Genomic DNA, 25,788 nt, shown 5'->3' with positions numbered 1-25,788 from the left:
CTGGGTCCTTCACACCTGACTGATGGTTGACTTTTACCAGTGTGGTCCAATCAGCATGAATGCAGAAGTAGTGATTGTTTTAATTTCAAGTGTGACAGCAGTGGTAACAAATGACAAAAGAAATACTTTTCCGTATGATATAACTACAAACTAACGACTGTCAAATGTTTTCCTGTACTTCCAATGTGAAACCTAACTTCTTGCCCAATTTCATCATTGTAGATCAACGGGAAGTACTCTATGCGTTTCCATGAGTGAGTTTGACGGAATCAAAATATGTGACATAAATTGCCGTACCTTTTATCGCATTGACTTGAAGCTAACATTTATGATACCGCCAATGGACCACAGACCTCAGTACGTGAAATAAATTTGAATTTGATACGTTCACCCTTCCTGAGAAATGGGGACTTAACAGGCGACTGTACAGAGAGACAGGCGGTCTGATAACACGTAACAATTTTTTTTTTTTCGTGTCATATGATTACAAATTTACAGTTTCCGGGTTTTTTGTTTGACAAATTTCATGATTCTAGACCAACAGGTAGTATCCCATAGGTTCTGATGACTGAGTATCAAAATATGTGACATGCATGGACGTATCTTTTGACTGCTTTGACTTAGAAGCTTCAATTTCGTATATCGCCAAGGGACCATAGGCTTCAGTAACTTTGTAATTCTACGCGTACCTGAGAAATAAGGTTTTTAACAGTCGGACAGGCGGAAGTATGGACGGACGAATGGATAACAAAGGGATGTTGTAATGGTACCGTTTCCACTGACTGAGGCACATAGCCTTAAAATTGACTGTAAAAACACTATCACAACATTTGTAACCTTTCGTAGTCACTTGTTGGCGTATTGAGCGGTAACTTGCGCCTCGATTACTGAATAATTTTCCCGATGTTTCACCAGCACACGTGTCTGGCGTTATCGAACATTACTGGTGGCGCAAAAACTTCACAAAACGCAGTAACATTCTATCCTTTGATTGCAATGAGACAGAACGGGAATAAATCCATCGCCAGCGATGAAGCGTAAATATTCAACCGACGGAAACCTAAAGACGGAGTGGAATATTCAAATGCGTGTGAATTCCTTAAGGGCCAAACTAGTTAGGTCATGCCGGTCGGTGTGGCCGTGCGGTTCTAGGCGCTTCAGTCTGGAACCGCCTGACCGCTACGGTCGCAGGTTCGAATCCTGCCTCGGGCATGGATGTGTGTGATGTCCTTAGGTTAGTTCGGTTTAATTAGTTTTAAGTTCTAGGCGACTGATGACCTTAGAAGTTAAGTCGCATAGTGCTCATAGCCATTTGAACCATTTGCTTAGGTCATCGGTCCATAGACGTACACACTACTTGAACTACATTTTGCTAAGAACGACATACACATCCATGCCCGAGGGAGGACTCGCACCTCCGGCGGGAGGGGCTGCGCCGTCCTTGACATGGCACCTCTAACCGCACACCCACCCAGAGCGGCAGACGAAGTCGAATTCGTCAACATATTAGTACTCTCTTCAGTACAGCCAAATATCCGTGAATTAACTGAAATGTGAAATAACACGGAATGTGACGAGGACACTTCCAATCGATAGTATTGTAAGTGATCTAGTGCTACAAGAGGAAGGAGAAGAAGAAGAAGAAAGCCTTCCGCGCATTTCACAATATTTAAAACATTTCGTAAGCTTTGAGAACCGTTCCTGTGTCTGTCGTATTATTCTGTCTCCGAGCGTCCTCCATCGGCCACACTTTCATTACGAATAATCAGCTTTCCGCACAGATATTAAAGCTTCTTTTAATGAAGGCATAATAAATGTGGCTTCCAGCGGGGAATCCCCAGTACCCGGCCGCAGTGAAATAATTGGAGAAGTTTGCTAAAGGTGTGGAACGCACGGCATGCTTTCGCCACTGAAATGAAGAGCAACGTGGCGCGCTCCACGAGGTTCAGGTCGATGGGAGGGGTGAAGTGTAGGGGGGGGGGGGGGGGGGGGACGCCACCGGGGTGCACTTCGCCGGCCGGACATATTTTCGGGGCAGCCCGTTTATTCGGGGCGGGCTTTAATAAAGCGCCTCCGCCTGGAATAACGCCTTCCCGCAGCGCGCAAATCAGCCCCGCGTCCCTCGCCACTCGCTCGGGTGGCCCCGTGAACGGCTGTGAATGCGGAAATATGAGCCGGGCAGCCCTGCCCCTCCAAACAAGCCCCACGCTGCTCCTAGGCGCCGCGCCTCTTAATAAGCTGCAGAGCAGACAGCTCGCCCTATTCATTCACTCAACTCAATCATGTTACACTTTCTCTCCTTCAATGTGCCCCTTACTTCCTTCTTTCACTGTGAAACCTTACTTGCCTTACATCTTGTCCTACTTACAGGTCTTTACCTACAATTTTTTTTTTATTTTGTCGTGCTTCCATTTATTTACACGAAGCTTTCTTCCAGTCTGGCAGAATATTCACTGTCACTATTTGCGAGGGGCCTTCAATAAAGGCAACACTTTTTTTCCGAAAACAGCTTGGCCTAATTCAAGACTCCGAGCCGTAGTAAAAATTGCAGTTTTGGAAAGTGGGAGCAGCGCGTAGTGGAAAGCAGTCGCCCTCCGTTTCTGGCGGTGATACCGCTGTGGCAATCGCAACTTTAGTGTCTCCCTATGGTGTGAAAGGTTGCCTATTCACGTGCATTTAACGGGCGCTATCAGCTCGGCAGTCGGTTAGTCGGATGTGGTCAGTCTGAGTCGGTCAGTCGGAGTGAGTCTGGCGGCAGTCTGTTAGTCTGGGCGGGTCTGGTCAGTTGGTCAGCCAAGTTAGTCTGGTTCTGTCTCTCGTCCGCATTGGTGAGGCGGTTAGTGTCTGTCTGGCGTCCGGAGTGCTAGTATGTGTCAGGCCGCCATTCTGCTCGAGTTTGCTCAGGCAATTCGCATTGGCGGCTGGGTCGATCGGTTGGTCGGTCGCGCACTGGGACACAAGATGACTTGCTCGCCTGGAGCGTCGGTGCTTGTGAGGTCGCCACGTGAGGCGCCGTATAGCGAGGAATATTGGCTTAGCGGCCGACACGAGAGCAACAGGAGTCAACCCACGACGTCGGTATGGCCGGGGCGAGGTGCGACGCCGTGAGACGGGAGATCGGCGCGCCTTCCTGCGTCCGTTGAAACGGCTGGCAGCGGACGGTTCGGGAGAGCGTTTTGGGGTAGCTGCGCCACGTCTTCGCCAGATATCGTAGCTTATTAGAAGTTAAGTGACTGGAGATATGTTGTGTCATTTAGTTGTTAAATTCTACTTGTTTTCTTGGTCAGTCTCTCGTCCCCAGCTTTCTCGTCTGTTTCTCGTCCGCATTTGTTAGGCAGTTAGTGTCTGTCTGTTTGTCGGGCTGTCTATCGTACGTTAATAGCTGCCTCTCCCATGTTTCTCGGATTCGGTGTTAACGAATTTATAGAATTAAGGTAAAGGCCGAATTCCTGAAATATGTTTTTATCTTGCCTATCATCTTGCGAGGTTGTATATGTGTAATGTAGAGCATGTTGTACACTTTATGTAAGTCTGAATTTCATGGGTTTTATTTAAATAGTCATTTTTATAAAGTTGCCACCCTTCCACAGTAGGAGCCCTATTAAAAGCGAATTGCACTTTTGGTGGTAAATAATTTCTTAGTATGAGTGTTAGTACCATTTCTATCCCTCTTACGGGATGCGTAGTTAATGTGTTTGTGTGAGTTGTTAACATTTTTAGTTTAAAGTAATCTGCTGTGTCGCAGATTTGCACCAGTGTACTCTTTCAGAGGTCGTTGTGAGCGGTCGTGACTACGGCCTTGTTGAAAGGGAGCGGAAGCTTCTCAGCACGAAGGCCCCTACTGTAACACAAAAAAATTTTTTTTGTTATTCTGCCTCTGAATAATTGTAACTTGATATTTAGAGGGTGCTTTCTGATTGTAATTTTAAATCTGTTTTTGAAAAAGCTTTTAGGAATAAAATTCACATTTGTTGAAGTTAATTTTATTTTCCATCAGTTACTTACTGGCAACTACTTCCAAGCTCACATAATGTGATTAAATGTGTTAATGTTCTTGATGAATCGCTAGTAAATAAAGTCTTTAAGAAAAGATTTTGAAAGTCTAAATCCACGGTTCAAACACGCTATATTATTCCCCACTCTTTTGCTTCAGTGCGACAGTCCTATTCTACCTTACTGGGAAGGCCTGTATAACCGCTTGGTACCACTCCCGTGGTCGACGTCGGTGCCAACGTCTTAATGCATCAACAATCTCCCCATCATCCACACACTGCATGTGGGCTTTAGCGTGAAGAAGAACTGCCCTCGGTTGCACAGAGCTGTGTGAGGCCTTCTGTAGTCACGCAAAAGGGAAAGTTCGTTTTATTTTCTGTGACGTCGAAAACGTTGAAGTCGTTTCCTCAATTTGCTGAGGGTTACATAATGCACTTCACAGTTGATTATTCCACAATGAGCGAGGACATCTATAACAGAGTGCCAGAAGACCGTTGCCATGACTTTACCGACTTTGTTTTCCTTGGAGGACACAGCTCCATGGACTGCCGTTTTGGAACCGGTTTGAAGTGACAAACTCATGTTTCGTCGCGTTTCGATGTTCGACAGAAAACTGTCACACTCAGCCTCGTAACAAGCCAGCAACTCTGCAAAGATGGCCCTTCGTTGCTCTTCATGATCTTCTGTTAAGTTGCGAGTAATCCACCTTAGAGTAACCCAAATGGTGGGCTAGTGTATCACCACTGTCAACAGAGACATCCCGTTGTGCAGCGAGGAAGATGTTTGACTGTGATCCAGTGATCATCTCGAATAAGAATGTCCACACGTTCCAACACAGCAGAGGTCACAGCTGTGTGCGGTCGGCAGCCACGATAAGATCGGACAGGTCTGCGCGGGTTTGCGCGATTACATTGTCATGATGTCAGACGCCTCGCCCAACGTCTCAGCGTGCTTTTGTTCACTGTCAGCTGACCATAGACATTTAGCACGCGGCTTTGAATACCTGGGATGCTCTGGTTTGATGACAAAAGAAAATAAATGACCGTTCTTTGCTTGAAACGCACCTCTGTTAAAAACGGTATTTTCAAAGCTACATATAGCGCCACCACTTATCAGATATACATGAGACTAATGGGGCTGAAGCGGGAACACTCCACGATGACCCACAACAAATTCCGCCGTGTTTCAACCAAAATTTGCCGAGAAAAAAATGCGTTGCATTACTTATTGAACGCTTGTTGATTTGCCTGTTTGATTATTTTTTACATCTTTCACTCTATTTTAAATGAAATGATAACTATCCTGTCTGATCAAAAGTACACATATATTTATTATTGGACATAAATTTTGGTTGTATTCATCCTTTGGCTTTATGACGACTGCTGGAGACACTTTAAATGAAGTATCAGAGTGTTTATGGTGAAATGGCAGCCCAGTCTTTCACTGCCCAGAGAAAGTAGAGATGTTGGTCGCTGGGGGTCTGCAGCGAAGTCGACGTTCTGACTCAACCCAAAGTTGTTCTTTTACGTTCGGGTTGGGAAACTGGCCAAGCCAGTCCATTCAAGAATGCCACTGTTGACAAACCATTTTCTCACAGATGCTGTTTTATGACAGAGTGCACTGTGAAGCTGATAGAAACGGGCGTCGTCTCAAAATTGTCCCTGTACGGTACGAAGCACAGAGTGCTGTAAAATACATTCAAATCATCCTGCGTTCACTGCTTTTTAAGAACAGTCAGGAGGTCAGACCCTCACCGCGACAACCACTCACATACCGTAACACCACCTCCTCCACAATTTACTTTTCTCACTACACATGAGGCAAGTAACATTCTGCAGACAGTCACCAAACGAAAACCGCGCAACATAAAGCGCTATTTAGCACCACTAATCATTCGTTTGCTGTCATCTTCTGTCCAATGGCGTCGTTTTTTGCAGCACCTCAAGCATCCCACTGAATTGACGATATAAACGTGTGACTTACATATAGCTGCTCGACCATGGTACCCCATTCATTTTGTATACCAGCGTTAAGTCATGGTGCTAGCTGTATTGCTGAAAGCACTTTGAGTGATTCCTTTCCAAGATTTCAAGCGATTTCTTACACTGCTCGACTGCCATGTCCAGTGATACGTAAGGTCTACCTGGTCTTGGTTTACCAGTGTCGTTCCTTCGCGTTTCCCTTTTACAATTTTACCAGCAACAGTCGACATCTGTAGCTTTGGAACTATTGAAATGCCTCTGTCGGATTTCCCATTTAGGTGACATTGAGTGAACAGTCCATGTTTGAAGGCACTGAGTTGTCTAGACGGACTCATTCGGCCTTTACTGCTTCTCCATGGACAACACAATGCTTCCCACCTCCTGATGCAGTGGCACCCCCGCCGTTCGTGATATCTAGTGGTAAATACCACATATACATCTACATGGATACTGTGCAAATCACACTTATATGCCTGGCAGAGGGTTCATCGAACCACCTTCACATTAATTATGTATTGTTTCACTCTCGAACACGTGTGGTTAAAATGAACACCTATGACTTTCAGTGCAATTCTCTTATATTATTATGATGGACGTTTCGCCCTATGTTGATCGCCATAAAAAAAATTATTTCTCATTCGGTGGATAAAGTTGGTGATTGAAAAGATCAAGACCACGGCGCAACGAGAATAGCCTTTCTTTTACTGATGTCTGCCCAAAATCCTGTATCATGTCTGTGGCAGTCTCTCCCTTGTTGTTGTTGTTATGGTCTTCAGTTCTCAGACTGGTTTGATGCAGCTCTCCATGCTACTCAATCCTGTGCAAGCTCCTTCATCTCCCAGTACTTACTGCAACCTACAACCTTTTGATTCTGCTTAGTGTATTCATGTCTTGGTCTCCCTCTACGATTTTTACCCTCCTCGCTGCCCCCCCCCAATTCTAAATTTGTGATCCCTTGATGCCTCAGAACGTGTCCTACCAACCGGTCCCTTCTTTTTGTCAAGTTGTGCCACAAACTTCTCTTCTCCCCAATTCTATTCAATACCTCCTCATTAGTTACGTGATCTACCCATCTAATCTTCAGCATTCTTCTGTAGCACCACATTTCGAAAGCTTCTATTCTCTTCTTGTACAAACTAGTTATCGCCCATGTTTCACTTCCATACATAGCTACACTCCTTACAAATACTTTCAGAAACGACTTCCTGACATTTAAATCTATACTCGATGTTAACAAAATTCTCTTCTTCAGAAACGCTTTCCTTGCCAATACCAGTCTACACGTTATATCCTCTCTACTTCGACCATCATCAGTTATTTTGCTCCCCAAATAGCAAAACTTCTTTACTACTTTAAGTGTCTCATTTCCTAATCTAATTCCCTCAGCCTACCCGATTTAATTTGACTACATTACATTATCATCGTTTTGCTTTTGTTGATGTTCAAGACACTGTCCATTCCATTCAACTGCTCTTCCAAGTCCTTTGCTGTCTCTGACAGAATTACAATGTCATCGGCGAACCTCAAAGTTTTTATTTCTTCTCCATGAATTTTAATACCTACTCCAAAATTTTCTTTTGTTTCCTTTACTGCCTGCTCAAAATACAGATTGAATAACATCGGGGAGAGGCTACAACCCTGTCTCACTCCCTTTCCAACCACTGCTTCCCTTTCATGCCCCTCGACTCTTATAATTGCCATCTGGTTTCTGTACAAATTGTAAATAGCCTTTCGCTCCATGCATTTGACCCCTACTACCTTCAGAATTTGAAAGACGGTATTGCAGTCAACATTGTCAAAAGCTTTCTCTAAGTCTACAAATGCTAGATACGTAGGTTTGCCTTTTCTTAATCTTTCTTCTAAGATACGTCGTAAGGTTAGTATTGCCTCACGTGTTACAACATTTCTGTGGAATCCAAATTTATTTCGCGATAATACAAAACGTGCATCTTCCAGGTGTTCTGCCAATAAATCACCGTCTTTGGTTCGCCTTCACCACAACAGTTTCAATGTCTTCGTTCCAATTTAAGTCGTTCATAATTGTAATTCCTAGGAATTTCGTGGAATTTAAGGAATTTAGATTTGATTGAATTATCGTGTAACCGAAGTTTAAGTGATTTCTTTTAGTGCTCGTGTGCATAACTTCATATTTTCATGATTCAGAGTGAACTGCCAATTTTCGCGCCGTACAGCTCCGTTATCTCAATTGTTTTTCAATTTGTTTTGATCTTCTGTTGACTGTACTAGACGTTAAATGACAGCATCATCTACAAACAATCTAAGACGGCTGCTAACATTGTCTCCTAGATCGTTTGTACACGTATATGTAAGGAGCAGCAGAAAGCTTATAACCAGGAGCGAATTGTATAGTTTCGTCTGTATGCTTTGGTAGTTCAGTTTCTTGAGTTCATTTAATATTTAACAGACACAGTTCTCACATATTCTTCTCTTTTTTTTCTTTCTTTTTTTGTCGGAAAGTAAACCGATATTGTGACATATTACAAGCTCCTAATAAAGAGCGAATTATTTAGTATCACCAGAGTCCTCTGACAGTTAAGTTTTTGTATCTCTGCGTGTTAATCTATTTCATTAGACACAGTTGTTGCCTTTTCATCCGTATGTACAGTACAGTTCCATAGCACGTCTCGGTTGTCCTTGTTCATCTGTTTAGTATAGTTTCCTTCCTTGTTTAGTATGGATGGGAGCTGTGATTACTGTGTGTAGATGTGAGTCGGCCTGGTAAACTTCGGTCTCAGCTCCAGGTTGTGATAGCTTCGGTTACACAGCTTGAAGCTGCAGTGGATGGACATCATTTTTGTGGGCCAGCCAAGGGATCCAACGGATGTCCACCACGTCTGAGTCCGCCAGTTGGTGTGGACTGGTGACCAGCCCAGCTATTGCTCACACTGAGGTTGACCTCTCAACTGTGTTCGAATGAGATTTTGCTCAGGCTTTCAGAGGTGGTGAAAGACTTCCCAGGGGGCCGCACTTAATCCCACCCCCATTAGTCTGACAAACATGTTCGTTGGACTGGCAAACAGGTTCCAGGTGCTGTCTATCGCTGACAGTGTCCTTCAGTCAGATGCTGCCGCTTGTCCTGTTTCACGGGAAACCTCTCAGCCTGAAAGATCTGGGTAGTCACATAGGGTGGGATTATTGGTAACTGGGAGATCCGACGATAGGCGCGTTCTGGGCTCATTAATGTCATGGCTGTCAAGGAGGGGAAGAATGAAAATGTGAATACTTTGTGCAAACCAGGTGGAGTCATTCCAGACATGGAACAGGTTCTTCCGAGTGCCACGAAGAGCTTTGCAGGTGGTGGCTTACGTCACTACCAATGATATGTGTTGCTTTCGATCGAAAGATTCTCTCTGGTTTCGAGCGGGTAACAGAAGTTAGGAGTACAGTTGACAGGACCGTTGCGGTCATTTGGTCCACAGTCCAGTGGAGGGTCTGAATCAGAGGCTCAGACGGTTGCAGTTCCTCGATTTGCGCCATAGGGTGATTGGGTTTCGGGTTTCGCTGAAAACGTCAGGAGTCCACTACACACATGAGGCGGCTACGCCAGTAGCAGGGACTGCGTGGCGTGGACCGCGCAGTTTTTTTCAGTTTAAGAGTCTCAGGGAAACACAAAAAGGGCTTCACTCTCAAAGTGCGGAAGTCGAACGAGGGCAGAACGTAGAACCGGGAACCATCGGTATATTGGCTTCTGTCTCGGATTCTTCAGCTGACGTTCGTCTGATAAGTTTACTGGCGTTTCACCAGCACGAGTGGCTGACGTCGTCAAAGCTTCACCCTCTGTTGTTGGTGCAGAACTGGAGCCGAGCTCGCGGTCGCAGACTGGCGCCGACGTCCGGGGGCTTCTCCGCAGTCATTTCCGCTGCGGTTCTCCTCTTGCTACCCGCGACGGTCGTTCACTGCAGCACGGGAAGCTAGGATCCATTTACCTTAAGGCTTTCTCCTTTCTTCTTGAAGCTATTCCCGTATTTTGCATTTCTACAGCTTCTCTGAATAAGTGGATGTGATAGTGCTCTTTACAGCCAGAGCTTCCGAGGTGGTGAATTTTACTTCGTGGCCAGTCTCACACAGTGCGTGCTCTGCCACGGCCGATTTCTCCACTTGCCCCAACCTGAAATGTCGCTTTTGTTCTGCGATCCTGGTGTTGATCGATCGTCCATTCATTCCGATATAAACATTTTCGTATGTGCGTATATCCCCGACATCGCAAGCGAGTCCCTTCTGTCCTTTGCCGATTTAAGACACTCTTCGACGGTTTGAGAATAGTCTTTACGGCGTGTTTGCGCAATGTACAGTGGATTGTGTCCGTCACTCTGGGATTGTATCGCAGAAAATCCATACCCGACATTTCTTTTTCTGATTTGTCACTTCGCCGAATGTTTGGCTCTGTTACACTTCTAATACAACTTGTCGAGTACCCATTGCTCCATTCCTTTCCAGGTGTTGCATTTCGCGTATGAGGTGCTGCGGCTCACATATTCGTCCTGTTCAAGTTACGAGCGTATTAATCATGCCTCTTTTCTGGCTCGGGTAAGTACCAGAGCTCCAAGCGCTAAAAGAAGGCACCGATTCTCAAATCACTGTTGCACCGAAAGCTGACTAAACCCAGAGATGAGTTCAGCCGAAATATTTGCGAAGGTCCATATGGTTTTCAGAATGGGTATGCTGAACACGTTTGGTGGTGGCGTGTTTGTTGCTGTTAGAAGAAATTTTTCTTGTAGAGAAATTGAAGTAGATAGTTTCTGTGAGCAGAAGTCATTCTTGGCAATCGGATTAAAATAATAATTGGATCCTTTTACAGACCTCCCAACTCAAATGATACAAAGAAACCTTGAATATGATTTCAAACACGTACCCGTCTCATACAGCTAATGTTAGTGGTGACTTTTATTTACTGTCGATACGTTGGCGAAAATACATGCTTAAATCCGGAGGTACGCATAAAACATCATCCAAAATTGTGCTAAATACGTTCTCTGAAAATTATTTCGAGCAATTAGTTCATGAGCCCACGCGAATACTAAATGGTTGTGAAAACTTGCTTGACCTCATAGCAACTAATAATCCTAAGCTAATAACGAGCACTAAGACGGATACAGGGATTAGTAAACTCAGGGTTGTCGTACCGAGATTTAACAGTCGAACCCCGAAAACCTCCAAAAATAGACGAAAAATATACCTATAAAAAATTCACTGGATGCCTTCCTGAGAGACAATCTCCCCTCTTACCAAATTAAGTATATAAGGGGCTTGAATTCAAGGAAATACAGTAATATCGACAGAAATCAAGAGATTTATACTAAATAAATTAACAAACGACGGATCTGATCCATCTTGGTGCACAAAACGTCTCATAGAACAATTGCAGAAATAGCGAAAAAACATACCAGTTTTAAATGAACGCAAAATCTCCCAGATTGGTGATCCTTCACAGAAGCTCGAAATTCAACGCCGACTTCAATACGAGATGCTTATAATAGTTTCCACAACGAAACTAAATCTGGTAGAAAATCCAAAGAGATTCTAATGATATGTAAAGTATGCTAGCTTCAAGACACAATCAATGCCTTCTCTCCGCGATAGCAATGGAAATACTATCGACGACACTGCTGCCAAAGCAGAGTTATTAAACTCAATCTTCCGAAATCCCTTCATCGAAGAAGACAAAGTAAATAGTGCATAATTCGAATGAAATAATAGCTGCCAACATAAGTAACTTGAAAGTAGACTTCCTGGGCGTAGTAAAGCAACTTACTAAATGCACGTCTTCCAGTCCAGTTCGTATACCAATTAGGTTCCTTTCAGAATATTCTGATACAATAGCTCCATTATTAATAATCATATACAACCGCTCGTTCCACGAGACTGGAAAGTTGCAGTCACACCAATATTCAAGAAAGCTAGCAGGAACAATCCACTAAATTACAGGCCCCTGTCATTAATGTCGATATGCAGTAGGATTTTGGGACACATATCGTGTTCGACCTTTATCAATTATATCTCCGAGAGCAATCTAGTCACAGGTAGTCAACGAATTTAGAAAACTTAGCTCTTGCGAAACACAACTAGCTCTTTACTCACACGAAGTGTAGAGTGCTATCGAGAAGAACGTTCAAATTGATTTCGTATTTCCACATTTTCAGAAGGCTTTTGACACCGTACCTCACAAGCAACTTATAGTGGAATTGCCTGCTCTTATGGAATATCGTCTCAGTTACATGACTGGATTCGTAATTTTCTGTCAGAGAGGTCACACTTCGCAGTAACTGACGGAAAGTTGTCGTGTAAAACAGAAGTTATTTCTGGTGTTCCCCAAGGTAGTGTTATAGGCCCCTTGTTGTTTTTTATCTGTAGAGTGAGGCATTTAAATCTGTTTGTCGGAATGTTTGGCACAATACACATCGGATTAAAGAAGACTGGTAATAAACGTTATTCATCTCCATTGACAAAGCTCCATCACCTCTGCACCACCCCAGGGGCGGGAGGGGGGGTGGGGGTGACGTGACATAGAAATCTTAAATAGGAACCCATATTTTTTTATTGGAGATTTGCTATATGCATAACAAATATGTAACTTTAGTAAGAAGTATTTCTTTCGTTGCATGATAGATGGCGCTGTACCTGGTACAAATGAAATGGGATGACAAATGTTACAAAACGGTAACATCTCACAAAAACACACATCCGATTAGAAAGATCAAAATTCATTATTTGATATTTGAGAAAATGCTATCATGTGACACTGTCTACCCTCCCACAATGTATTCTTAGACTACATTTAGCGTTAGCCAGGAACAACGAAATGGACATAGTAGTAATGTGTTCCCTTCGGGGTGCTTCATCTTGGTGAGTCCCCTTGTCTCTCACTACTTTGGGGTGCTTGTTCACTGTGAGCCCCGTTGTCTCTCACAAGTGTTTCAGTGTAGCAAATGTTCGAAATGTTGTCGGCTGTTTCCAATGCAAATTGCAGCTCTGTGTCTGAACGACAATCCGACTCTTATTAGTGTACTTGCGCTAAACTTTGCAAATTTATTGCGAATTCGTTGCCGCATATCTTCGTGGGTTGTTGGCACATCCATGTAAGCTCTCTCTTTTATCCGTCCCCATGGGAAAAAATGGCAGACGTCAAATCGGGTGAATGTGAAGGCCACGTTTGGGGACCTCCTCGACCAATCCATCTACTCGGACATCTTTGAGTAAAATCTATTAGAGCTAGTCGTGAATAATGCTCTGGGCATCCTTTGTGTTGAAACCACATATCCAGTCTCTTTTGTAATGAAACATCGTCTATTACTAGGGGTAATACACTCCTGGAAATGGAAAAAAGAACACATTGACACCGGTGTGTCAGACCCACCATACTTGGGCCGGACACTGCGAGAGGGCTGTACAAGCAATGATCACACGCACGGCACAGCGGACACACCAGGAACCGCGGTGTTGGCCGTCGAATGGCGCTAGCTGCGCAGCATTTGTGCACCGCCGCCGTCAGTGTCAGCCAGTTTGCCGTGGCATACGGAGCTCCATCGCAGTCTTTAACACTGGTAGCATGCCGCGACAGCGTGGACGCGAACCGTATGTGCAGTTGACGGACTTTGAGCGAGGGCGTATAGTGGGCATGCGGGAGGCCGGGTGGACGTACCGCCGAATTGCTCAACATGCGGGAGGCCGGGTGGACGTACCGCCGAATTGCTCAACATGTGAGGTCTCCACAGTACATCGATGTTGTCGCCAGTGGTCGGCGGAAGGTGCACGTGCCCGTCGACCTGAGACCGGACCGCAGCGACGCACGGATGCACGCCAAGACCGTAGGATCCTACGCAGTGCCGTAGGGGACCATACCGCCACTTCCCAGCAAATTAGGGACACTGTTGCTCCTGGGGTATCGGCGAGGACCATTCGCAACCGTCTCCATGAAGCTGGGCTACGGTCCCGCACACCGTTAGGCCGTCTTCCGCTCACGCCCCAACATCGTGCAGCCCGCCTCCAGTGGTGTCGCGACATGCGTGAATGGAGGGACGAATGGAGACGTGTCGTCTTCAGCGATGAGAGTCGGTTCTGCCTTGGTGCCAATGATGGTCGTATGCGTGTTTGGCGCCGTGTAGGTGAGCGCCACAATCAGGACTGCATACGACCGAGGCACACAGGGCCAACACGCGGCACCATGGTGTGGGGAGCGATCTCCTACACTGGCCGTACACCTCTGGTGATCGTCGAGGGGACACTGAATATTGCACGGTACATCCAAACCGTCATCGAACCCATCGTTCTATCATTCCTAGACCGGCAAGGGAACTTGCTGTTCCAACAGGACAATGCACGTCCGCATGTATCCCGTGCCACCCAACGTGCTCTAGAAGGTGTAAGTCAACTACCCTGGCCAGCAAGATTTCCGGATCTGTCCCCCATTGAGCATGTTTGGGACTGGATGAATTGTCGTCTCAAGCGGTCTGCACGTCCAGCACGAACGCTGGTCCAACTGAGGCGCCAGGTGGAAATGGCATGGCAAGCCGTTCCACAGGACTACATCCAGCATCTCTACGATCGTCTCCATGGGAGAATAGCAGCCTGCATTGCTGCGAAAGGTGGATATACACTGTACTAGTGCCGACATTGTGCATGCTCTGTTGCCTGTGCCTATGTGCCTGTGGTTCTGTTAGTGTGATCATGTGATGTATCTGACCCCAGGAATGTGTCAATAAAGTTTCCCCTTCCTGGGACAATGAATTCACGGTGTTCTTATTTCAATTTCCAGGAGTGTACATTATTCACAATGTCGCTGTACATTTGACCAGACAGATTACATTCTATGAAGCAAGGCCCAAATACGTTTGTACCTAAAATACAGCACCAAACACTGACATTCCATGGACGCTGATGTTCAGCTTGCCTTACCCAATGGGGATTCTCCATTGACCAATAATGCAAATTATGTCGATTCACGTCACCACGATTCGCAAAATTTGATTCATCGGAGAAAAGTATTTGTGAAATGAAATTATCATTGGCTGCTAGTTGTTCCTGTATCAAGTTGCAGAAATTCAGTCGATTGTCAAAATCGTCACCATGTAGTTCTTGATGCAGCGATTAATGAAATGGATGCCATCTGTGTGCATGCAGTATTCGTGGAACATTTCTTTGCGGAATTCCTGAACCTCGCGCAGTTTGCCGAGAACTAATGTGAGGATTTGCAGCAACATCTGGTAAAACATTCACCGTGTTATTTTGGTTTGTCACAGGCAGCGGTCGGACTCTTCCTCTACGTTTAACACGTCCGTTTCAGTAAACAGGTGGACAATACCGCGAAATTTCGTAGCAGGCGGAGCATCTCCATCAGGAAACATAGTAACAAACTTTTCACAAGCTCGATCGCCATTTCTGTGAGCCTCAAAGTACGCGGGTGTGATATCGAGGTGTTACGTGATAGCATTATCAAAAATGTAAAAAAAGTACTTCGATTGTCTCAATCGGATGTGTATTTGTTTTGCATGTATGGATCATTACAGCGCCATCTTTCATGAAACGAAAAAAAAATGTTTCATACAAAAGTTATTCAGTTTTTCACGGAGAAACAAAATCTTCAATAAGAAAAAGGGGTTCCTATTTAAGATTTCAAAGTAACACCCATTCCAGTCCCAGGGGGTGGTACAGGAGAGTCGAACGTTCTGTTAATGGATGTCTCTCTTCGAGGTGATGAACGTTTATTACCACTTTTTCTTAATCCGATGTGTATTGAGCCAAGCACTTTTAAAAAACAATTTTGAAAAGATATCTCTATGGTGTGAAAATCGGCCATTAAGTCACCTAAATATCTACGAAATTCAATACGAACAACTTAAATTCGAATGAACACAGAAACTGTTGTGTGGAAGGCGACCACAGACTGCGTTTTATTGGCAGTATACTTAGGATACGTGACTTCTGCTAAAGAGACTGTCTACGTTACAGTTGTCCGATCTCTTAGGAGTACTGCTGTGCTGTCTGGGATCCTTATAAGACAGGATTAATGGAATACATCGTGGTAGTTCAAAGAAGTGCAGCACGTTCCGTATCATCGCGAAATAGGAGAGAGAGTGTCACTAACATGATACAGGATTTGGGGCGGACATCATTAAAACAAAGGCGTTTCTCGTTGCAGCGGCGTCTTCTAGAGAAATTTCAATTACCAACTTTCTCCTCCGATTTAGAAAATATATATATATTTTTTTGGATACCGACTTACATAGGGAGAAATAATCATCACAATAAACTAAGGAAAATCAGAGCTCGCACAGAAAGATGTAGGCGTCCGTTTTTTTCCGTGCGCTGTTCGATTGGAATTATAGATACTTATTGTGATGGTGTTCGATGAACGCTCTGTCAGACAGTTAAGTGTGATTTGCAGAGAATCCATGTAGATGTAAAGGATGGTATGTGGATAGCATTGTTACAGTGTGTGACATAATACTAAAAATTCTGACTTGTGGTGAGATTAACCGCGATTATAAGTGTGAGACGAAAGTAATATTTGCCGCGTATTGTGTCTAAACGTAATGTATAAGTCAAAAAGGATAAAGCATTTTGATATTGGTTATTGCAATATTCTTTATCACTGTGTGAACGTTGTTGAGCACTCCCAAAAGCTTAGAAATGACTGTCGAATCAGGTACATCCGACTGATGTTATAGCTGTTAGGCCACGGCCATATACGTTCCTTTACAGGAGATTACTCAGCTTTACGAAGTACGTTTGTATAATTTGGTTCAAATGGTTCAAATGGCTCTGAGCACTATGGGATTCAAGTTCTGGGGTCATTAGTCCCCTAGAACTTAGAACTAGTTAAACCAAACTAACCTAAGGACATCACACACATCCATGCCCGAGGCAGGATTCGAACCTGCGACCGTAGCGGTTTCGCGGTTCCAGACTGCAGCGTCTAGAACCTCACGGCCACTTCGGCCGGCTATATAATTTGAAAACCTGAAAGTTATTACTGTATTTTCGAAACTAATTCAAACATGGCGATGGGGCACGTTTCGCTGTTCTGTTAGAGCACGTTTACGCACTATTTTGCATTGTCATCCTAACATGCCCCACTCAGTGAAATTTTAAGATACAGCAGTTGGAAACGCTGTTTAAAAATAAATTAAGGCAGAGGAGAGAAAAAGGTAGAAATTCCTGAACAAGGTATTTGAACTTATAGACCTGAAGCATAAAGAATTAATTCTGTGAGAGCAATAGATCACCAAGAGCAAGAACAATGAAAAATGGCAATACATCTACTCCTCGTGTCATCAACGGTGGTCTTTCCAAAGGCAGGATTTCACATGATAGCTCTCCATGCTCTCCGGTCCTGTGCCGTCTTCTTCAGGTAATTTTCTCTTCGCAACATGTTGTCTATCATACATCTCCTCCTCCTTCCTCTCAATCCCCTATCACAAACTTGTCCTTCCAAAGCGTCTGTTAGTAAGGACCACGGTTTCGACGACTCTCCAATCCTGTTCTTCTTTCTCTCCGCAGCAGCCGTCGAAGAGGATGAATATTATATACTCCTTACTGCTAGAAGCGACACAACCAATTTAAATCACGAATGGGCCAAGAGCCTTAGAGGTCAAAGGTGAACTCACGATGATTATGTCACAGGAAACATTTTGTGCGGATAACTTGCAACTAGTACAGTTGTGATGAATAGGCCTTTAAAAATATTCAAACATAGACTGGTCGTGCGGTAGCGTTGCGCTTCCCACGCCCGGGTTTCCTGGTTAGATTCCCGGCAGGGTCAAGGAGTTTCTCTGCTTCGTGATGACTGGGTGTTGTCTGATGTCCGTAGGTTAGTTAAATTTAAGTAGTTCTAAGTTCTAGGGGACTGATAACCATAGTTGTTAAGTCCCATAGTGCTCGGAGCCATTGGAACCATTTGAACCAACATAGACTATATCATGCTAACAGCTCAAGATGGCCAAAACATTGTTTATTGGCAATAAAATTGTTATATTTTACGATGTAGTTGTTGTAAGAAAGACTGTACTTTTGTTCCAGAATGAGATTTTAATTCTGCAGCGGAGCGTGCGCTGATATGAAACTTCCTGGCAGATTAAAACTGTGTGCCCGACCGAAACTCGAACTGGGGACCTTTGCCTTTCGCGGGCAAATGCTCTACCAACTGAGCTACCGAAGCACGACTCACGCGCGGTACTCACAGCTTTACTTCTGCCAGTATCCGTCTCCTACCTTCCAAACTTTACAGAAGCTCTTCTGCGAAACATGAAGAACTAGCACTCCTGAAAGAAAGGATACTGTGGAGACATGGCTTAGCCACAGCCTGGGGGATGTTTCCAGAATGAGATTTTCACACTGTAGCGGAGTGTGCGCTGATATGAAACTTCCTGGCAGATTAAAACTGTGTGCCCGACCGAGACTCGAACTCGGGACCTTTGCCTTTCGCGGGCAAGTGCTCTACCAAAGCTGTGAGTACCGGGCGTGAGTCTTGCTTCGGTAGCTCAGTTGGTAGAGCACTGCCCGCGAAAGGCAAAGGTCCCGAGTTCGAGTCTCGGTCGGGCACGGTGCATAGACGGGAATGAGCACATAATATTTCGAATAGGAACGCATGCCTGGGAACGTAGATTCCTCTTTAGTTCATATGTTAACGCGTCCTGATCTGCTAAGGGAAAGAGAAAGTCTCAGAGTTGCTTGCCCAATAGTGTATCCAACAGGGTAGACAAAATGACATGTAGTGCGTCAGGCGATCACCTGATGTCCTCTAAGTCTACCTCCATGCGAATGCAGAGATTAATTTACGAGAAGATCTGCTGGCACGAGTTCTGGCAGCTGCATTAGAAATTAGACACCAGGTGCGGTGGGAAATGAGTATTACAACATACTTCGTAAGTACAATGTCTGTAACAACGTCGGTGGTCGCCATGTCGATACGCTGCTGTGAGTCAGTGCTGTTCGTAGTTATTGTATGCTGGGTACGTTTTTGTTTTGGAATAATGTAAACGCATCATGTTTAAGTTTTAATACAAAAAATATGTGCTGAAGTGATATATCGATGTTTCTTTGTATTTCCTTTCGAATTATTACCTAATAATTGTACTGTCAGGCCTAGTTCAAGTCCTCAGGCAGATTAGTTAAACATCCGAATTGAAACCGTCGTAGAATGGAAACGGAACGTTTCCGGATATGTGTCACTATTCAAAATATTATACACATGAAGATGATATCTGTTCTATCGGACATGTCCGAAAGAACAGATACTATATATATATATATATATATATATATATATATATATATATATATATAGGCCATCTGACCATCTACTTCTATGCGGATACATAAACCGTGCCCGAACTGGAATCGGCAACAAGCTGCGACTAATGAATATAGTGGGCAGGGGACAATAAGCTGGGAATGTGGTTCTCACGGGGGGCGTGCCAGAGATGAGTCCCTGCAGTCGTACTATCCTCTGTGTCCCCGGTGGCTCAGGTGGTTGCCGGGACGGTAGCTCAGCGTGTTCAGTCAGAGGATGAGCTGCCCTCCCTTAACAACAACAACAAAAAAACCTGAGTCAACGGCTCAACACTGAACTTGAACTGGTGTCCTGGGACATCCGCAACGAACAAATGCAACGAGCAACATCGAACAAAAAAAAAAGAAAAAAATTGATAGAGATTCTGCCATGTAAGCAGGAGAACCCGGGTTCGAGTCCCGGTCGGGACACACATTTTCAACTGTCCACGTTGATCTATATCATTGCCTGTATGCAGCTAGGGATATTCATTTCACTGTAGTTTCATTCAAAATATTATGTATTCACTCCGCTCTGCAAGTCTTAGAAGTTCGTAAAGGGAATTTTCGAGTACCATGTACACCAAGTTACATTTTAAAAACCGTGTCATAGACTAAACAATTTTAACACGATAAATATAACCAAAAATTTTAAAATTTTCTAAACGAAATACGCTTAAATGTGTTCCAGTCTCCCTCACTGTACAAAGACAGCAAGGAAAATTACGTTTTTGCTATTTTTACTCGTGTTACAACTTTGATGATTAGCAGTATAGCTCTCAAGACAGAATTCAAACATGAAAAACGAAACCAAATCTTCGCTGCCTCGGTCACCATCCCCACAAACAAGTATGGTGTTTACACTCATAAGCAGAAAAAAAAGCGTATCGTAAAGTCTGCCACAGGGCAGTAGGGAGTCACTTGGTGTTGCCATTACCACCAAGAAACGGCAGCCGTCGATGAAGTTTGCACCGTGCTGCGGCGAGCTGCGATGCACGTACCGACTGAGCAGGCGGTGCAGCTGTGGTGTCGCGCGTCCGTGACGTCAGAGCATCGGCGACGAGCTCGGGTCAGGAGGTCCAACGCGGGGGCGTAATCGGGTCGCTAACGGCGGGGGTTGTAGGGCGGGGGGCGGGGGGAGGGGGGCGGAAGGGCACAAATTGAGCGCCCTGCCCGCCTGGCGCCGATCCATTGTCACCGCCCCATTAGCGGCGATCCGACAGCCTATGGCGACCTCCCTCACGCCGGGCGCAATCATCCGTCATTTCACTGCGGCTAATAGTTTCGCAGCAGCCACGTGGAAGTTCGTTGCCGCTGTCCACAAAACGGCAGGTGCGTGCCTCTTAACAGGACAGTAGTCCGTGTGTATCGACGATAATTACGAATGCGGAAATTCCGTAGGAGCTAAGGAGCTACTCGAACTACGCATACAACATTTATGACGATTGTTCCAGGGATATTTTCTGAGCATTTTCGTACAAAAGACTAGTTGTCATCTTTCATTTGATTTCTTACTCCAATTTTATCTTTATTATAAGTGGTGAGTCACCTAATATTACCGCTGGATATATTTCGTAAACCATATCAAATACTGACGAATCGATTCCACAGACCGAACGTGAGGAGAGGGGCTAGTGTAATTGGTTAATACAAACCATAAAAATATGCACGGAAGTATGTTTTTTAACACAAACCTACCTTTTTTTAAAATGGATCCCCGTTAGTTTTGTTAGCACATCTGAACATATAAACAAATACGTAATGAGTGCATTGCATTGTAAAATGTTAATTACATCCGGAGATATTGTAACCTAAAGTTGACGCTTGAGTACCACTCCTCCGCTGTTCGATCGTATGTATCGGAGAGCACCGAATTACGTAGGGATCCAAAGGGAACGGTGATGGACCTTAGGTACAGAAGAGACTGGAACAGCACATTACTTCCACATGCTAACACCTTTTTATTGGTCTTTTTCTCTGACGCACATGTACATTACCATTAGGGGTGAGGTACACGTACACACGTGGTTTCCGTTTTCAAGTACGGAGTGGAATAGAGTGTGTCCCGACATGTCAGGGCAATAGATGTTCAATGTGGTGGCCACCATTTGCTCCACACAATTGCAATCTCTGTCGTAATGAATGTCGTACACGCCGCAGTACATCTGGTGTAATGTCGCCGCAGGCTCCCAAAATACGTTGTTTCATATCCTCTGGGGTTGTGGGAACATCACGGTACACATTCTCCTTTAACGTACTCCACAGAAGGAAGTACAGAGGGGTAAGATCAGGAGAACGGGCTGGCCAATTTATGCGTCCCCCGCGTCCTATGAAACGCCCGTCGAAAGGCGTCAGCCTAGTGTTAATTGCGGAATGTGCAGGTGCACCATCGTGCTGATACCACATACGTCGACGCGTTTCCAGTGGGACATTTTCGAGCAACGTTGGCAGATCATTCTGTAGAAACGCGATGTATGTGGCAGCTGTTTGGGCCCCTGCAATGAAGTGAGGACCATTGAGGTGGTCGCCAATGATTGCGCACCATACATTTACAGTTCAAGTTCGCTGTCGCTCTACCTGTCTGAGCCAGCGAGGATTGTCCACGGACCAGTCAGTAATGCATGCTCCGTAGATTCACTGGTTTTTGAAACCCGCTTCATCGGTAAACAGGTAGAACTGCAACGCAATCTCTGTTAATGCCCTTTGACAAAATTGCACTCGATGATTAAAGTCATCACCACGTAATTGCTGATGTAGCGACACATGAAACGGGTGAAAGTTGTGACGATGCAGTATGCGGATGACACTACTTTGACTCAGTCCACCGGCTCTCGCAATGTCCCGTGTACTCATGTGTGGGTTCTTGGCAACAGTAGCCATACCTGTTGCATGCAGTTGGCGGTACATGTTTTGCAATGTGCGGCACGTTGGATGCTCTCTGTCCGGGTACCGTTCTGCACACACCCTGCAGGCCTCAGCTGCATTTTGTCGACACTCGCCATAGATGAGTATCATCTCCGCCTTTTCAGAGTTCGAATACGCCATGGCCACAGTTCCTACAACACTACACTATCACAGACGTCTGGTAACACAGTGTACCACAGTTGGTCTGCGTGCGGAGACGAATGCAGAATAACAATAGCAGCAAGTGCTACACGCGGACACTGCGACAGCTAGACCAAACCACAACAGTGCATTACAGCCACACTCGTAAACACGGTCGTCATCGTAAACATGTCCCTGCAGATGCTGCCCGCTGACCGTGGCCCGTGTTTGTTACAACACGCAACTTAACGTCGGAGGTTTCAAGTGTCAACTTTGGGTTACAATATCTCCGGATGTAATTAACATTTTACAATGCAACAAACGGCACTGATTACGTATTTGTTTATATGTTCAGATGTGCTAACAAAACTAACGTGGTTCCATTAAAAACAAAAACATACTTGCGTGCATTTTTGTATGGTTTGTATTAAACAATTACACTAGCCCCACTCCTCACGTTTGGTCTGTGGAATCGGTTCACCAGTATTTGATGTGATTTACGAAATATATCCAGCGGTAACGTTGGGTGACTCACCCTATATATATATATATATATATATATATATATATATATATATATATATATATATATATATATTCGAAGACTGTTGTATTTACACTGGACTAACTTAGCATGTTTTCCGTCTGAATTGTAGGCTTGAACATGTTCCAGACATCATTCATCATGTTAAGGAGTGACTTTCCAATTTTACACGCTATATCATATAATTTTTGTCTTGCAACCTCCACTGTCTCACAAAACATAACTTCGTCAGAGGCTAATTGATCCTCAGAGCTTTACAGTAGCAAATCGTGCGTTCAACTTCAGTGTTTTGTCACGGCTTCACCCTTCTACATGGTGTAGTAAGAGGGAACGAGTCGAAGAATAGGAAGCGACCGCGGCACCTTCGTCCTCAGACTCGTCATACTCGCAGAACTTCAGCCGAAAGGAAGAGAGTGACGCCTTGATTTCTAATGTATGCAAACCTCAACATTGGCCCCGCACTCGCCCCGTCTCTCATCTCTGGTACCAGCGGCTCGAGAGCGGGGTGGAGGGAATGTATAAGACAGGCAGCAGGATCGCCTGGTGGTAGCAACAAGCCGACCTGCCGAAATGACACACATTTAGACGACACAAAACTGAGAATCTGAGAACGTTTAGAAGGCCATCATGCGCCGGTAAAGCCTAAAATCACGTATTTAAGACATCGTTATTCTATTTTCACCCAGACAATGTCTAAGAAATGCTTCATAGTTGTTGTGGTACTGTAACATCAAATATCTTTTAGGGAACGATAGTAATTTTCACCATTAATTTAGATTTGAAGGAGACAACTTCGGTGGTTATTCGCTCTCGGAGATATGTCAAGAGCTTCTGGAAAAATTACGTAACTGAGAACACAGGACTTCTCTGTCTTTTGTGGAAGCTCGAGACGTCCAAGGAGATAGTCGCACCAGACGTGTTCGTCGCTCCGCTGTTTTGCAGCTGGGGTTAATAACAAATTTGAAATAGTGCACTGACGGAATGTAATCGACATTTTTCTTGATTAATGTAACAACTGTGTGTGTACTGTTGTGAGAGTTTAAAAATGAGACGCAAAGAGTGTGTAATTAGCTACAGTAGAGATTGTGCGTACTTGTTTTGTCGCTATCTTCAATCCGAAGTCTGGTGTTTTGCTGCTATCTTGGCTAGGTTATCTTACTAAAATGTCTTCGTATCTTCATCACTACTGCAACCACTGTCCAATTTAACCCCTCCCACCCTCCGAGCGTCCCTTTATCGCGAAACTGTCGATTCGTTGGTTTCACAGGATGCGTCTTATCAACCGACCTCTTCTTATAGTCAAGTTGCGCCTTAAATTTATTCTCTTCCTGATTCCATTCAGTAATTTCTCTCCATTAGTAACGATTTACCCATCAAATACTGAGCATTATTCTGTAGCATAACATTTCAAAAGATTCTATTCTCCTCTTATATGTATTGTTTTTGAGCAACTTTTGTTTCTAAGGCTACACTTCAGAAAAAATACCTTCATAAATTCAGTATTAACCAACTTCTCTGTTTAAGAAACCTCTACTTGATATCCCCAGTGTGCATTTTATATTCTCTCAACTTAGGCCACCATCAATTTTAGAGTCTAGTTTTTCTAATATAATTCCCTCAGCAACACCTAATGTAATTCGGTTACATTCCATTACCTTTGATTTACGTATGTTGATATTCATCAAGTAATCTCTTTTAAACGCACTATTCGTGCCGTACAAGTTATTTGTTGTCTTTGACAGAAGTGCAGTGATATCCGCAATTATATGACCTTGTTCTGCACTGGTACAAGCGTTCTCCTCTTTTTTATCTCTCGCCTCTACATTGCTTTTTACCCCATTATTTAATCCGTCTTTTACTGGCATACAGACAATGCGCTGCTGTTCGTTTGCAATCTAGTTGTGTGCAAATGGAATTCAGTGCTTTAACGAGTTCATTTGAAATTCTAAAGTGTCAGATTCAGCAGATTAGCATCTTAATTTGCGTAATGACAACGGATTGCTACAGTGTGTAATTACTGTCTCTACGTCTAACCGAAACATATTAGTAGAAAAATACAATAGTCTCTCTGTCATTGCACAATTGCCAAAGCTACTATGCTATTCATAAGGCAACCGTTCGATCACCTGAGGCTACATAGTTCAGTGATTACGTAAGTCTGCATAACAAATCTCTTATTCATCTACGTCGACATCCATACTGGTGTGTGGCTGAGACCACTTCGTGTACCACTCTTACGTTCCTCCTTTCCTGTTTCATTCGCGAGTGGTACACTGGATGAAAGTTTGTCGGTGAGCTTCTGTTTCACTTCCTATCATCCTAATTTTAACTTTAAGTCCTTTCCACGAGATATATTCAGAAGGACGCAGTATGTTGGTTCTTCTAGGAACGCACTCTCATGATCTTAATAGCAAATCACAAGGCGATTCACTACACCTCTCATGGTTGAGTATTTCCGTTACGATTTTCAGTCTTACTGAAACAATATTTGACGAAACTCACCGATGTTCTCTGGAACTTTCTCTGTCAGTACTATCTGAGAAGCGTCCGAGACTCGGGCACAATTTCAAATATCGGTCGGGTGAGAATTTTGTAGCCTGCCTCATCCGTGAGAACCGGTTCCCTTAAGATCGCCGAAGTGCTGTTGAGCTGGGCTAGTAGTGGGATGCGTGACCATCTACTCTGCCGAGCGCTGTTGGCAAGTGGGATGCACCCAGCCGTTGTGAGGCAAACTGAGGAACTACTTGACGGAGAAGTAGCGGCTCTGGTCTCGTAAACTGGCATACGACCGGAAGTGCGGTGCGATGACCATGTTCACATCCAGTGACGCTTGTTGACTGAGGATGACACGGCGCTAGGCCGGTACCGTTCGGGCCTTCATGGCCTGTTGGGACGGAGATAAGTTTAGACAAGGAACAACAGGGGGCCTATAACACA

General features: G+C 44.5%; 1 protein-coding gene and 1 non-coding gene across 2 annotated transcripts in view; both read left to right on the top strand.

Moving 5' to 3' along the window:
* LOC126336767 (suppressor of lurcher protein 1-like) overlaps positions 1 to 25,788 on the top strand; it is a 4,187,167-nt gene that overhangs the window by 3,771,011 nt on the left and 390,368 nt on the right. The window lies entirely within an intron of this gene.
* On the top strand, positions 18,461 to 18,534 carry Trnas-cga (transfer RNA serine (anticodon CGA)). Its single transcript has one exon. It is a non-coding gene; the product is annotated as a tRNA-Ser (tRNA).

Source organism: Schistocerca gregaria, chromosome 2 (genome assembly GCF_023897955.1).
Source record: "Schistocerca gregaria isolate iqSchGreg1 chromosome 2, iqSchGreg1.2, whole genome shotgun sequence".
Classification (NCBI taxonomy): Eukaryota; Metazoa; Arthropoda; class Insecta; order Orthoptera; family Acrididae; genus Schistocerca; species Schistocerca gregaria.
This window is presented reverse-complemented; position numbering and strand designations above follow the sequence as displayed.